General features: G+C 39.9%; 1 protein-coding gene and 1 non-coding gene across 2 annotated transcripts in view; both read right to left on the bottom strand.

Moving 5' to 3' along the window:
* Positions 1-16535, bottom strand: part of LOC119661207 (RING-box protein 2) — a 233222-nt gene that overhangs the window by 149926 nt on the left and 66761 nt on the right. The window lies entirely within an intron of this gene.
* Trnam-cau lies at positions 2846-2918 on the bottom strand. Its single transcript has one exon. It is a non-coding gene; the product is annotated as a tRNA-Met (tRNA).

Here is a 16535-nt window from a genome sequence, read left to right as displayed (position 1 = left end):
GTGAATTGGATTTCTAAAATGTGGAAATATATTATTAACTTTATTTGAGCAGATATCGGAACCGGATATATTTTGAGGCCTAGATTTCATAGAGATGCACTACTGTGATTTTCTTTCGGATTTTTTGGTTGGATAGGTTCTGAGAACGAGATCTGTTATACTTTTTGGGGGTCATATTTTGAGCCCTCACTCCCCTAGGTTTCACCCAATATCAAATATGGAACCAGTTTCGAAAAGTACTAATTGAGACTTTCATTTGATGCCCCACGTGCCTACATTCTATGAAAAAAAAATTTGCAGCCTCCTTTCACCTGTATGGGGAGCCCCCCCCCCCCTTAAACTTAACGGCAGATCACATACTTTTACCAATTTTCGTGACAATCGGTCCAGTCATTTCCGAATAAATCGGGTGTGACAGACACACGGACAGACAGACAGACAGACATTGAATCGATTCTAATAAGGTTTCGTTTCACATAATGAACACCAACAAAACCAAGGTTCCCATTCTACTCTCCCTATCTGGATCAATCGACAGAGCATCGAAGGTGTCGATCAACTTGTATAATATATTTAGGAATCATTTCTACCGATGTTGGCCCCGAACTGTAGCTCGACGCATTAACAGCGCTAGATTCACCTTGGCTGTCTTGTCTAAAGTTTGGAAATGTATTTATGTCTATACCAAGTCCAAGTTGAGACTGTTCTGTGCAAATGTTTTTTCTGTGTTGCTATATGGGAATAGGTCATGGAAACCGAAACCTGAATGCTTAAAACCATCGTCAACGCCTGTCTCGGCCGTATCATCGGAGTACGATAACCTGATACTAATTCAAACGAAGAACTTAATCGATGTACAGGCTTAGATTTTACATAGATACATTTACATTACATTACATAGATTTTTTTTAAGGTTTTGTGTGAAACAAAACCTTATTGGAATCGAGTCGATGTCTGTCTGTACGTCTGTCTGTCTGTCTGTCACAGCCGATTTATTCGGAAACGGCTGGACCGATTTTTACGAAAATTAATAAGAGTATATGATCTGTTGTTCCGTTTATATGCAGCGAGTGGCGCCATTTTGCGTTAAGTTTAAGGGGGGCGCCCCATACATGTGAATGGAAAGTGCAAAATTTTTTTTCATAAAATGTGGCCATGTGGGGTAACAAATTAAAGGGCTAAATTAGTACTTTTCGAAACTGGTTCCATATTTGATATTGGGTGAAACGTAGGGGAGTGAGGGCTCAAAATATGACCTCCAAAAGTGTAACAGGTTTCGTTCTCAGAACCAACCGTCCAACCGAAAAATCTGAAAAAAATCACAGTGGTGCATCTCTACGAAATCTAGGCCTCAAAACACATCCGGTTCCGTTATTTGCACAAATAAGCTTAATAATAGTATATTTCCACATTTTAGAAGCGCGAGCTTCCGGTATGCCGACTTGTTTTAATTTTCGGCTGGATAGATTTTAAGAAACTCATCTCTTCCACCTTCTGGTGTTCACATTTTGAATCCTAACACCCTCATCTCATTTTTGATGTGACAAGTTAGCCAGTTTCGCAAAGTACTGATTGAACAGAATTGAATCCTTTCATTCTAGAAATTATACCCTCATTAACATGTCTAGCGAACGCTCTTAACCTTTAGACAAAATTATGCCACTCATTGCATGTAAAGGTTTGCACAACCCACACGTTTTCACCAAATTTCATAACAATAACTTCTCAGCCACGATTAAATTGAATCCATTTCAATGAGGTTTTGTTTTACACAGCCTTTTTTAGGCCTCAATAAGAAGCACGTAAAAAGTGGCAGCTGCTTAATGTTATTTTTCTGACGTATATATCTTAAAGGTTACAATATATAAATATCTTTGGATTATCATCATTCCGCTTAAGGTTATTCACTTCTTCGAACACTTCCTTCCCACTTAGCCCAGGAAGTAAAATAAAGCGATAATTATTATCTAAAATATTATTAAAATAAATCTATTCAACATTCGGTTTAAATTTGCATGGATTTTCCTGATTTCTTTCCAATTCGTCGCACAGGACAGAGAAAATAAATGTGAAAATAAAAAAACACGTGCGAAATCACAAGGCTGCATACATGCGTTTAGCTAAATTTTCTTGGACAAAATAATTTTTTGTTGATATGAAATTTATGGCGGAGAAAGCGAAAAATTTCAGATCATGTGACTTAAATGTTCTAGGGGGTGCTATTTTCTGTAAAGATTTCGTAACGCATACGGAAATGTGGGCGGGCTTGCATTAGTGAATGAAGTATCAACACTAGGTCATGTGGAAAAATTGGAGAAGGCGTGTTTAAATTAAGAAGCTAATCATACTTTTAAATAACGCATTGCCTTTCCACCACTAATTGAATGAATGACTGCTACGTGCAGGATGTGAATATTATATTCATCCATGATAAACTCAAAATATTTATTAGAGTTGTGTCTTATGACTTTAATTTGCAAGCCCATGTAGATGATAGCAAACGTCATCTCTGCAGCATCTGTAGCGAGTTTGCAATTTCGAAACCATGCGTAATTTGTACAATAGAAAACAGAATTCATAAATCCGAACCAAATCTGATCAAAGCTGAAATTACTTACGAATACAAGTAGTACACGTAGTAGCTGTTTACACAACTTATTTCGTGAATTGAGCAGTTCCATTAGGTGGCCTCTATGCGAGGTGATTCGGAGTGCAGTCAGCAATTCTATAGATTTCACTTCTAGCTATTTATACATTTATCTATGCTTAACTACATTTAACTAAGGTATGCCCGTATGAGATAGTGTAAATTGATGTTATATATTAATCGTGGAAGAAAAAATAATGCCCCGAGTGAGGATCGAACTCACGACCTTAAGATTATGAGACTTACGCGCTACCTACTGCGCTATCGAGGCGATGAATGCCTGTCGCAATTCTTTAAGGAACGCGCCGGAGAATGTTCAAGATTTGGGTTTTAGAATAATTCTATTCTGCCCAGTGATTTGCATTTCAAATAAAATTTAAAGTGCATTTTCCGAATTTTTAACAGTGCGGCACGAACAAGTGCGAGATACAGATTGCCCTGGAAACACCGCGAATGCACCAAGAGAGAAGGGTCGTAAAATAATTTGGCTATCTATAAAATTTTACGTTGCTAATAAAAGATTGATAAAGAATCAAATCGCTACTTCGTTTCTAGTCGTATATTTGGCAAAAGCCGATATTTCGGGAAGAACTTATTCCCTTGCCATGTGCTAGAATTATGCAAAGATGGGAAATAACAATTTTTTACAAGTGTGGGAAACGACGTCAATGTTTTATTTGTCCTCGTATCTTGATCGCTAGAAGCATGGTAATTATATATTTTGTAAATAACTGACGACATCTTTATGGAATTTCGGAGCAATTGTATTTGACTGCGAGATGGTAGAGGAATATTATGGTTGCCCGGTTGCATTCATTAAATGAAATCTACAAATAAAACAGGATCGATCATAGATCCATGTAGCAAGGTGATTTTTGTGTTCAACTCTATTCCAAATGTGTTTTCCAAATATTTGCTTATTCAGTATACAAGTAATCTAAAAAGTTTAAAGATACTGATTGAAGAAAAAATACACCAATTGCTATCTTTGGATAAAATACATTTTTTCCTGGATAATTTATAACCGCACCAGGCGCTGAAGTTTTACCAACAAGTCAGCAGGATGAAGCCTTATACACCTCGATGCTCACACTGCCGAGACAAAAAGGGAAATCTGATTTTCGACAGAATGGGCATGTTGGAGCGATGGGTTGAGTATTTTGACGAACTGCTCTACAACCAATCGCCAGGAGGTTAAATATGGAAGCGACCAATTATATCAAGCGGTTCATCATCCGATGTTCAAGGTGTGGGACAGCGAATCAATGCTTGACGACTGGCAACGATGCATTATCTATCCCAAACACAAAAAGGGGATGTCCCGCAGTTCAAAAATTATAGAGGTATCACACTGCTGAATACATACCATCTATAAGATACACTATCTTGCTAGGCCGGAACAGCATTGACCCATACCAAAGAGGCTTTACTTCAGGCAAATCAGCAACCGAGGAGATTTTCTCTCGCCGCAAGCGATGGAAAAACTGTTGGAACATGGTCATCAGTTGTACCATCTTTTTATCGAACATAGCCAGGGCAAAACTGTACATGGCCATGAGAGAATTTGGTATCCCGACGAAATTGATAAAACTGACTAGGTTGACCCTGACCAGTGCCCTGCCAGATAAAAGAACCACACTCCACACACACCACACTTAACATTAACAACAGTATAAGAGAGGGGGATGCATCCTCTTTAACCTGGCCCTGGAGAAAGTAATTCGCGATGAAGATGTGAATGCGAGAGGGACGATCCCTATCAAGTCCACCCAACTACTGACCTATGCTGACGATATTGACATTATGAAAAGAACAACCCGAGATGTACAGTCTACCTTCGTCCAGATCGAGCAGGCGGCACGAGATCCCGGGCTGCACAATAATGAAGACAGGATGAAGTACAAAAACTAAAGAACGAACAACATCGAATCGCACTGGTCAAACGAAAATAATGAAGATAGGAGACTACAATTTTGAGACTATTGAAAATTTCTCCTATCTAGGGTCGAACATCACAACCGATAACAGCAATGACAATGAAATCCGCGCATGGTTGTTGACTACCAACAGAGCCTATTTTAGCTTACGAAAACTGCTCGAAACGTCTCAGCATAGGGTCAAAGCTCTTACTGTATAAGATTATGATCTTGCCAGTTCTTATGTATTCCTCAGAGACCTGGTTTCTTAGGAAAAAAAATTGCGAACTCTTGGCTGCGTTCAGGAGCAGAATCCTTCGGCCCCCTACATGAGAATGGACGATGCCGTAGCCTACATAACGACGAAATCTATGAGCGATACCATGACCGTCTGGTTGTGGATAAATTCCGACTCAACTGGTTGTGGTGGGCGGGTCACCTAATTGTATGGATGAGGATGACCTCGGCGCAAAACCGGAGTGAATGGAGCTCCTTACACTAAGGCAGGTCTAGACCGGATACCGGTTGTTCCGCCGATGATGATAATGATGAAGATCATATGGAGAATAGCATTTCAAAACAAGACTATACCACTACAATATTTGACTGTTCCCCTAAATGGGGTGTAGGGCATCAATCGCATCTACGTGCCATTGTATGTGGATCGGCAAAATGTTCCTAAGCTACTTGTAGGTATTTCCAGGAGTTTTAAGGACGACCTTTTCGTCGGCCTTTTGGTTATAATCGATTCCACTGCATGGCGTAGCCCGCAGGCCAGACTAGAGTATTCCGATAATACGATCAAGGAGGTGTTAATGAATGCTGGGAGATTTCGAAAAGTAGTAGGGATTAGTTTCCAGGGGCTACTCCTAAATAGTAGCGCATAGGCACGCAACAACTTGATAATGATGTTGAAATATCTGTATTTGCAGGTTTTGGATAAAACAACAAAGATAAATCTAGCGTTGTTAATGAATTGAGCGACATGAATTTCTGAATGTGCTATGCAATACACAGTCATAAAGTCCTCCTAGTGAACTCGAAGAGTCCCCAAAGTGTGCATATTGCCGATTTGCTGATATGTTATAACTCCAAGGCTGAGAAAAGGTGCCAATATGTGATAAAGTGCGTAAAGCTGTGGATGAGTTGACGAAAGTGAAGTTGAAGTGGCGGAAATCAACAGCTGTTTGAAGGTCTGCAAATAATCTGTATGAGAAGTTTTTCGAACGCTTTCCGCGCAATTGGGAGCTTCCGCCTCTTAGAAAATCTAGAGGAGCCAGTAGTGCTGCAAATCAGATTTAACTAGCTCGGAAAGACTACGATCGGTAGTAATGTTGCGATGTTTTCGAATATATTAGCAAATACGTTAGTGATCAAAGTCTTCAAAAACGATGCCATGAGCGTCGTTGGGTCACTATTAATCCATAGTGCCAGAACAAATTCGCGCCTTAGATTGGAGTGCTGATACCCTAATAAGGTAGCGCCAAGAAAAGATTCGTCGAAGTCTACATCTAGTGTGGATTTTTTTTTTTGGGGGGTAGGGTAGATGAATGCATTTACGCACACAGTGTTGGACTCCCGATTCGGTACGTCGTCGGACTACCAACTAAACACCTCTCCATCGTCAGAGAGCTAGCCTGGAACCGTTTGTCACATTACTTCGGGCTAGTCCCCGAACTCTCCCGCCTTGCGGAGCCTTCAAATCAGGGAATTCCTTTTACCAACGGGAGGGGAGAGGAGGAAGGGAACTGTCAGTTCAAGGAACCCCCTGCCATCCGGCTCCTCCACCGGTCGAGTTCTATCTTCTTAGCAACGAGAAGGGCCCGAACGTAATGGGCAACACGGTTCCACCTGTCAGCAGTCCTCAGCATCTCTTCGACAATGTTGTCTGGAGAGAGATCCCCTGTGTTTAAATAGAGCTGCTGACGAACCCCATCCCACCTCCCACAAGAAAAAAAAGTATGGGTCCAGAACTCCATTGCAAAACACACTATCCCGAGAACGCGCCTTTCCAATCTTGTGCAGGTAAGACTGAAAACCTGCATGCCCACTTAAAAATTGAGTAAGGAAATAGTCAGTCTCACCATGCTTCCGATTCAGCCACGCACCTAAGTTGCCGATGAGCCGTGCAGTCCATCTGCCTCTAGTTTCATTTTGCCAAGAGACCTGTGCTACCCCCGACGTGACCTCCACCCACCTTTGACCCTCTAGTGTTTCATAAAGCAGGGAGCGGTTCCTCAGATAGTTCCTCAAAATCCGTAAGAGATAGTTCGGCACGTTGAAGGTATTGTCTAGTGTGCCTAGAATGTCTTTCCATCTTACGGAATTGAACATCTAGTGTGGATTAACGTGAAATTTGTTGCCACGAGTTTCAACGATTGTGGCGTTAGTTGATTATTAGGTGTTAGGTGACGTGGTAATGTATTTAGGGTAGCTTCGACCAATGGTTTTAAATCACTTTACTTATTTAAATTTAATAATGATTATTTTCACGTTAATAATGTGGATTTATAAAATATTAATCTAATAATACTTTTTTTTTAAATATTGATTAACAGGATGTACAGGCTTTGACGGGCGTGACCAAAAACAACTGATTTTCAGAAAATAATAAAATTCTGGAGTCACGGCCGTCTGCATCATTTCCATTGCGTTCATTACGTATATTGCTCATTCCGACATACCATGATCAGCAGGAGCTACTATGCCATATTCTGTGTGTTAATGGAGATTGGAAGAATGCGATACTCCACCAGACTGAGAGTATTTCTTGGTATTTATCTTCAATGGTAGGCTCCTTCTTTACATCCAAAGCCGTTCGACCAAGATCTAAGATTCACCAGCTGATGTCGAGTTGTTTGAAGAAACATCCCATGGAAGCCCTGCACAGTAAATCATATGTACAAATCAGAGAGAGACGATGAAAAAGATCCGTTTCAATAGCGCAGTGCACAGCACAATATTCTCTGCAGCTGATTGGGAGAAGATAGGGTTTGTAAGTAAGTAATTTCAAAGTATTTGCTATTACGAAAACTAGCAACTAATTTTGGTTTTATAGCTCCTGTTTTCGATAAGTTCATTTCAACATAAAGTCCCTGGAAAAAGTTTGACTAATAATAAGTTCTGGTAAATAATAAGGAGATCTTCTATATGAATAAATTTAAATAATATGTCCGGATGGCTCAAGTGGTTAGAGCGCTGGGCTGTCGTAGCGGAAGGTCGCGGTTCAAATCTCGCTGGGGGCAGAGCCGTGATTGGATGTCGGACACCAGTCGACTCAGCTGTGAATGAGTACCTGAGTCAAATCAGGGTAATAATCTCGGGCGAGCGCAATGCTGACCACATTGCCTCCCACAGTGTACTGTGGTGTACCGTTACGGTCTTGAATGAAGTGCTCTAACACACTTCAAGGCCTAGATCCAATATGGATTGTTGCGCCAACGATTATTATTAAAATAAAAGCGAACAGACAAACAAACAACAATATATCGAAAAAATCTGCGAAAAATTAAAGACTTTTAAGGACGTATCTCATCTTTGATAATCGTAACCATCAAGTAAAATTTGCAAAAATATGGATTATCTTTAAGCCAAAAATAAAGGAGGTCTTCTGAAAACTGTTTTCAAACGCAATAAAAGGAAAGATTGCCTAATCTACGAAGCCTAATGGTTAAAAATGTAGTTGAAATCAATATCATCAAGAATTCGGTAGATGCGGAAGCAATTTCAAGCCCAGTTTATGAAATTTTCTTGTCTGCATTGTCTTGTCTCGCTTTTCTTCAAATGGGGCCGTTTTTCAGCGATTTCGCTTCTTAAGATAGTTAATGAATATTATACCATGTGCATCGCAAAATACTGACGCTATAGCCTTGTCAGTTGACTGTTCCGTTTTTCCACGCTTTGGAGTTAGTTCACCACATGGTAACATCGTGGTTTGGGTGTAAACTGGGTGCATCGTCCTGTGTGCTAATTACACCTCATTTAAACTTAGCAACTACTACTGGCCTATGCTGACGATATCGACCCGAGAGGTACAAACTGCCTTCATTCACATCGCGTAAGGGGTGCGAGATTTTGGGCTGCACATCAATGAAGACAAGACAAAGTATATGGTGGCAATGGCAGCATCGAAAACCAACCAACCAACAACATCAAACCGCACTGGTCAAACAGGAAGAATAAGGATAGGAGAATACAACTTTGAGACCGTTGATAATTTCTCCTATGTAGGGTCGAAAATCACACCCGATAACAGCTACGATGAGGAAATCCGGGCACGGTTGTTGTCAGCCAACAGAGCCTATTTCAGCTTACAAAAACTGTTCCGCTCGAAACGTTTCCATATAGGGTGAAAGCTCTTACTGTACAAGACAATGATCTTGCAAGTCCTCATGTATTCCTCGGGGACTTGGGTTCTTAGCAAGAAGAGTTGCGAACTCTTGGGCGCGTTCGAGAGAAGAATCCTCCGAAGAATTTTTGGCCCCTTACATGAGGAGAGATGATTCCGTAGAATACATAACGACGAAATCTATGAGCGATACCATGACAGTTAGGTTGTGGATAAAATCCGGCTCAATAGGATGAGGATGATCCCACCCGTATAGTCTTTAAGGGTAATATCTATGGTAGAAAAAGAAGACGTCGCAGACCCTGCCTAAGATAGAGCGATGGCGTAGTTCAGGACGCCAGACAGCTTTTAGGGATATCGAATTGGTGGACCTCGTCGCAAAACCGGGATGTCTGGAGTTCTTTATTAAGGCCTAGACCGGATACCGGTTTCTGCGCCGTTGATAATGATGAAACTTAGCAAACCATTTCTGAACAGTTGATTTTACTGGTTGATAGTCCGACTAATGCTTATCAAGCCAAGCACTTGGCTTCAACAGATTTTTTTTTCCGCCAAAAAGCAATGCTTCGTCTACACACGAAATTCCCTTTTATCCATTTTCTTCAAACTAACAAAAGTTGCATCACTCAGAATGCTCCATCCCACAAACTAATAATAAATAAAGGAGCAAACAAGACAAATATAAATAATCATAAACCATTTAACACTTAATTAATTTTTTAGGTTTTGTGTAAAACAAAACCTTATTACAATCAATACACTGTCTGTTAGTCACATGCATGTTTCTCCGAAACGGTTACGACATTGACACGAAATTTGGTGATGGTCCCTACACATGCAAAAAGGAAGGGTATATTCTTTTTACCAAATGTAGTCATGTGGGATATGAGATGAAAAGCCTCGATTAGTATTTTCCGAAACCAGCAGTTTTGGCATTAATTGTGAAAGGAGAGCTGGAAAGTGCTGGACCTGTCCCTATAGGCTGCCTAGACCTCAAAATACAATCGATACCGATATCTGCTCAAATAAAGTTAATAATAATATTTGACTATATCTTTAAAAACTAAGTCCAAACTCCCCTTAAGGCCATTATGGCATGGTATGAAGCGTAATACTACCAAATTTGGTGGAAATCACGCTATTACTAACGGCCAATCTAAGATTTTGAATGGGAGGGTCACACTAAAGTAAGTACATAATTTGGCATACTAAAAGCATAAACATTACGAGCACAGTGACCACCCAAATATATAAGAAATACACAAAACCTTGCATACGTGAAGCATCGAGCTTCCGGTTTACCGACTTGCTATACTACATACCTGATGAATTCCGAAAAGATAACAAAGATAACGAAAAATCCAAGGATACACCGCATACTAATCAATAAGTCTAAAAAGATTTTTCCATTAATAAGTTCAAATTTCCGGTTGCTAATACAAAAAGAAGATAATAATGACCGCTTCGAATAGAACAAATACTATTTCTCAGATAATGTATCTAAAGCCAGCGTAGCTATGGTTTTGTTTGGGCGTTTTTAGATAGATCTTTATCTCGCTGTGCATGTTTGTGTGCGAATTTCAGACCGTCATGTTCGTTTTACGTTTTCTAGAAAACATTGTCTAGCGCGTACTGAAATTTGGCAAAACTATTAGCATAGAATTGAATTAGCTAAGCAACTAAAGGAAAAACTGATCCATGACATGAATAGCCGGCAAGCCGTTACAAGGTTTAAAAATAGACTTGCCCCTGTACTCACGAAGGAAAATTAGCCAAACACGCCGCCGAAACTTGCACATAAATATAAGCAACATTGTTTGCAGCAATGGAGAGCTGCCATTGCACTTCATCAAAATTGACTTGTTGCATCTACCTATGGATGATGCTCTGTGTCATTTGTGGATGAAAAACCACTGAAAGCGATGCAAACACTTTTAAAGCGATTGATGGATTCTGGGGAGTTATTACATTTGAAAGAGCACTAATTACAAAGTGTTATTACCGGAAATGCACTAGACATTTCACAGTGCACATAAAAGGTGCACACTTTCGTTCGTGGTGCCCCTTCCCCATATTTTCAAAACCTGTATTCTATGCAGTCTCCAAAACAGTTTCTGTACTTAAAACCTCTTATAGATACTTTTGTGTCGCTAGAGAGATATTCAGACTGCCTCAATTCAAAGCCAGAACAACATAAAACTGCACGATCGCACCAACACGTGAAGGAGAAAACCACATTCAATTAAAATTCAAAGTGCAGTCTGGGCGAATCTAAATATAAAATCTTTGTGCATAATTGTATGTATCTTCAAGTTCAGATCTTTTACATCGGCGAACTGAAAGCGTGTCGGTTTGCATGGCAGAAGTGGAGGCACGCCAGAGTTAAAGTACTGCAATTGGCTTCACTTAGCGTGTAAAATGTATACCTATATACATATCTTGATTGACTTTTCCAACACAGATACGATTTCAGTGTTCCTATGCGGAGACGAGCCTCCAAACCCACACACAAGCAGGTTAATAATATGAATTTGCAATCTTGTTACCAAGCCTCCTCAGAACTGTGTGCCCCCACCATAGTCGAGCCAAGCTGAGCTTGCAAGGCAACTTCTAGCCAGACACCCCGTATATTTCCAAGATATCTCCCCTTGCACGCCTACAGCCATCGACCTAGTCCCAAAAGCAGACGGTGTACTACTCTGCCGGGCGCCTGTAATTGTATGGGTTTACCTGCTGTAGGCTCACGGCAACCGTTCACCAGGTGATTCACAATGTCGACGGAACGGAAGGGGGATCCGCCGTTGCGGTTGACCCACCTTTGCAAAGAGCAGCAACGCGACTTTGTTCACGTGCAATCCAACATTGGTCTTGGGAAATTGATGCAGTCGAATTCCGGTGAATGGCTTTGCAGTTTTGACCATTAATTCCTTGCCTTCGACGCATCTTGGTTACGCAAGACCCGAATTTACTCCAAAAATTATCACACTTTCATATCAGTTGGGGCATTATTCAATGTGGAGAATAATAGCGTCACCTCTGTGGACACGATGAGCCGGTCATGATCGCTGTTGAAGTGATTAGTCACGGGTCCAAAGGTTCTTTTGCCAAAAATTATTATTCAGTTGAAATTTCCTAAGATTTGATGGGTTGGAATTCTACACTTTGGACCGGTAAACAACTGATTAGCAGGGAGGCTTGTCTTGAATTGGAGGTGATTCTTAGGAGGTGGTTTCATCTATCTTTATTGCCATGCAGTTACTTTGAAAGCGACTGATGAAATATTTTTGATGTATCATGTAATAGATGCTCACTATTTAGTACGGGGAAACTGTTAAGGCAATTAATTCAGATAAAGACGGCATTCGCATACTTTTTCTTATTCAATCACTGTCTCAAAAAAATATCGAGTTCGTATGGGGCACGAGGCATTGATCACAATGATGGCAACTTTTTTAAAGACTGTAAGTACTCTCCGAGATATAGACTCCAGTCAAAACTCAAAATTGGCACGTGAATAAGATGGCGCCAAATGTAGATCAAATTAAAATATAACAACGAAAGCCGTAATGGAACCACGAAAATAAAGTGCGCATCAAATTGACGCAAATACTGAGCAACAAATATTGTACTTTATGAGTTATGGTGTGATTTTGGAATATTTTGACTATAAAGTTTATATCAAATTGATGGAGGTTGTGAACATTAGAGAGCGAAAGTTATACCATTAACAACCGTTTGTTTACTAACTATTCACTATTTACTGCTAATTTGTGTTGGATTGGCTTCAATTTCTCCATTTATCAAATTCTGCATGAAGACCCACGCAAACCTCCCCGACATGAGCCAATATTTGATTTATTTTCGATTAAGAGAAATAACCTTAGGTGCTCCTATTGGCTGCTGAAGCAGATGATGATGATTGACAACTGTGTTGCTTTCAATTATGGGTACATATTGCCAATGTGTTTGTGATCTGCAATCAAGGTCTTGGAAGGAGGTAGGTAATGAACATGACTCAAATGATATTGTCAGAGCGATCAAATCAAATTGAATTAAATCAATTCACATGAGATTGCAGCTGACAGGCATTTGCACAAAGTACTTGTGAAAAATGAAATGTATTGAGACAAATCATGATATTGAGCAGTTGATGAATCAGTTGTAAACACAATGATTGAAACATTTATGGTTACTGGATCGAATAGTAAATAATTTGAATATATCTAATATTCCACAATAACAGCTGAACCCGGTGTATGCAGCTACTTAATGAATATATTATTCCTTTGGTTAGATGTCCTCTTTAAAGTTGTGCGATTGTTAGTAATGTAAATGAGCGAGTTAGTAACAACTGTGATTCGCTAAAGACAAAAGCTAATACCAGAAATACGCTGGCGTGAAAAATATGCTCATAATACTTTCATCATCAGCAACCATCAAGCATTAAAATTTATCTTTAATTAAATTGTTACAGTAAAAAACCATTCAATTGAGCTAATTCAAGGCTCAGACCACATGGGAAGAAATAAAAAAGACATAATACAGGCATAATACGTTTGCGACAAAAATTTTATCTTTCTTTAAATATTTATTAATTAAGACGACTTGACAGTAAGTGAGAATGCAATTAAATTTGGTTTTGATCTTGCAAAGTATTAACGATGATGCTTTTATTGATGCCGTGCGTAAGCATTTTAATTGACAACACATGACATTTTGGAGGTCATGCTAGGGGGTGACATGCGAGAGCACTGAAAATTGCCTGTTATATAAAAAACTGGTGTGGAGCTAAATAGGATTGTTATCACGCGATTTGATGTGATGTTTGCTATTACCTTTTCAAAACAACTAAATATTTTGAACATTGAGATTGAAATTAATAAGATCAGAATTAGTAGATTTACCTAATTTGAAGGAATTAGATAAGGTTAAGCTGGGAAAAATACCAGTGGCATGAAATTTCAAATGTTTAAAAATTCCCTGTGCATTTTCAAGGAATAGATGTGGTTGGAAATGGCGAAATCGATTAAAGAAAATTTACTTATTAACGAAGGTTTCTCTGATGATATTTTGCTAGTATTGCGAGGAGAGAGGCAAAATTGGGATAAACTAGGGAAGAATTTATCTAGTTTCCAGTGAATTACACATCTGACTAATTTATGGTTCGTGAAGATGATATTTCGTGTCCCTCACTTTGATTTAATAGACATTCTGTCCGAAAAAAGCAACACGCATCCGTCATTGGTTATTGGAAAGTGCTGCTACTGCAGGAAAGATTGGAAGTTTTAGTTCTTAGCTAGGAAAGGTAAAGGTTGAATTTACAACTCCAGCCCCAAAGAAGGGGTGCCGAAAGTGTGCTGGAAGGAAATTCTGCCTCTTCAAAGCCATTGAAAGTAATGAGCCTTACAGAGCGGAGGGTGGGGGGCATTTTAATACGCCCCTTTGGGGAAGATGGGATGAAAAGGGGAATAAGCTGGCTCCTCAACCCACAGGAATGACGCGATAATTGCCTTCCCAATACGCCTGATGATATAAAAATAGCCATAATTTCTTTAGGCACCATGATTTTCTACAGGGGGTACATATGTCTCCAGTTCATCTCTTTGTGGAGAATAGAGCACCTACTCAGCCTCTGTGTGCTTCGGTTTCATTATCATATTCACACTTAATGCTATAATAAATTTACAGCAGCAGGACAATACAAAGATGAACACAAACATTCATGACGAACCGAGATTGGAATCAGGGGCTGACCCTCAACCATCTTGATCATTGCATCGCAATCTTTATCCCCCCTTTCGATACAGTTTTGTTCGATGAATTATAGTTGAAGATTAAACTTTAGTAATATGATATCAAAATAGTCCCATCTTGAGCCAATAAAGCTTTTTAGAAGGGAGAGGGGAAGTTTGACTACCGTGATTTTCTAACGGAGTTACGTAGGATGAAAAGCCTTGGGCATTGAAACTTGTTACTAGAAACCTCCGGCGAAGTAGATTAGATGGAGAAGTCACAACCGTAACGATAAACGATGATAATATAACTTCATACTCCTTCTCGACAATATCTCGCGTCAAGTTCTCTGCTCGCCGGAATACTATCGAAGGCTGTGTCAAAGGCAATGCAAAAAATCTTGTGTTTCAAAGAATAAGTTACAAATTGCATTAACTGCAATTTGTATGAGCTCCTGATAAATACAGAAAGTATTGAAAAGGGCCATTTGTTAACGGTGATCTGTTTTACCATATGTTGAGATGATTGTCTATATTAAAAATGTTCAAACTCCAGTAATAAATGGAGGTATCTGAAAATTTGCTTCTCCCTTGAGCTGCTAAAAGGAGAACGGAGGGCATCGTTAAATGCAGGCAAGGCTGGAACTCGCAAAGAAAAATCAGCTCTGGATGATCTTTTAAATATTCGACCACTCAAGCTGAGATTGTGCGGCCAGATTAGAATTTAACCAACCGAAAAATTGGGAAAAAAATAACAAAGGTGCTCTTGTATGAAATTTAGGTTCAGGGTTAACAGTCATCATATTAAACTGAAGGGGCAAATATGAGAGCACTCTAAGTAACAGAATCCAAACTGAATAGAGAATTACTAGTACCTCGTGCAGTATGCTTGATGACGTGAGTCATTAGACTACATGGCGAGAAACATATTTAAATATTTGAGAATTATACGAAACCACAAATCTAAAAGACTTTGGGCTTTGATGATTTGCAGGTTCATTGCAAGAAAGAAATAGGGATGCACTCCGAATATACTACGTTAGATATACGCTGTACTAATAGGGTTAATGACGTCCCATGTGGCGGTAATCTGAGTAGATAGTATCGAACTCAGCACAGCAGCCAGGGAGTTACGCAAACTTCACAGATTCGCTTGTGTGTAACACATAACGGCACTCCGGAGGTCCTTCCGAAATTGATTCCTCTTCATTCACACATCGGCAAGGGAGTCAATCTTTAGAACGTCACTGATCCACGGAAAACGTACTTCGAACCAATGGGTAGGTGCACTAGCGTATTTCAGGTGGAAATATAGAGGAGCAGTACAGTACGGATTAGAACCCTATACTAGAGGTTGATGATCAACGCAGCAATACTGACTGATCATTGTAAGCTAAATGATCACCTAGCAAAGCTAGAGATAGCTGCGGATATTACCTGCACACTAAGGCACCTGGGAGAATACTTAGTACCAGATGCCAGGCTGAAACACCTTGAAGTAGGGAGCAAAATTCCGATCGGTTGTTCAACGAATACTATTGTTAATAGGTATACAATAACTTCATAGTTCGACGATTCCGTAGCCTACACAATGACGAAATCTATGATCGATACCATGACCGTCCCATTGTGGATAAAATCCAGCTCAATAGGTTACGGTGGGCGGGTCACTTAATCCGTATGGATGAGAATGATCCCACCCGAAAAGTCTATAGGGCAATATCTATGGTAGAAAAAGAAGACGAGGCAGACCCTGCCTCAGATGGAGCGATGGCGTAGGCCAGGACGCCAGACAGCTTTTAGGGATATCGAATTTGTGGACCCCGGCGCAAAACCGGGATGTCTGGAGTTCCTTATTAAGGCAGGCCTAGACCGGATACCGGTTGTTGCGC

The sequence above is a fragment of the Hermetia illucens genome, chromosome 1 (genome assembly GCF_905115235.1).
Source record: "Hermetia illucens chromosome 1, iHerIll2.2.curated.20191125, whole genome shotgun sequence".
NCBI lineage: Eukaryota > Metazoa > Arthropoda > Insecta > Diptera > Stratiomyidae > Hermetia > Hermetia illucens.
The sequence above is the reverse complement of the archived record's forward strand: the minus strand, read 5'-3'. Positions and strand labels throughout refer to the sequence as shown.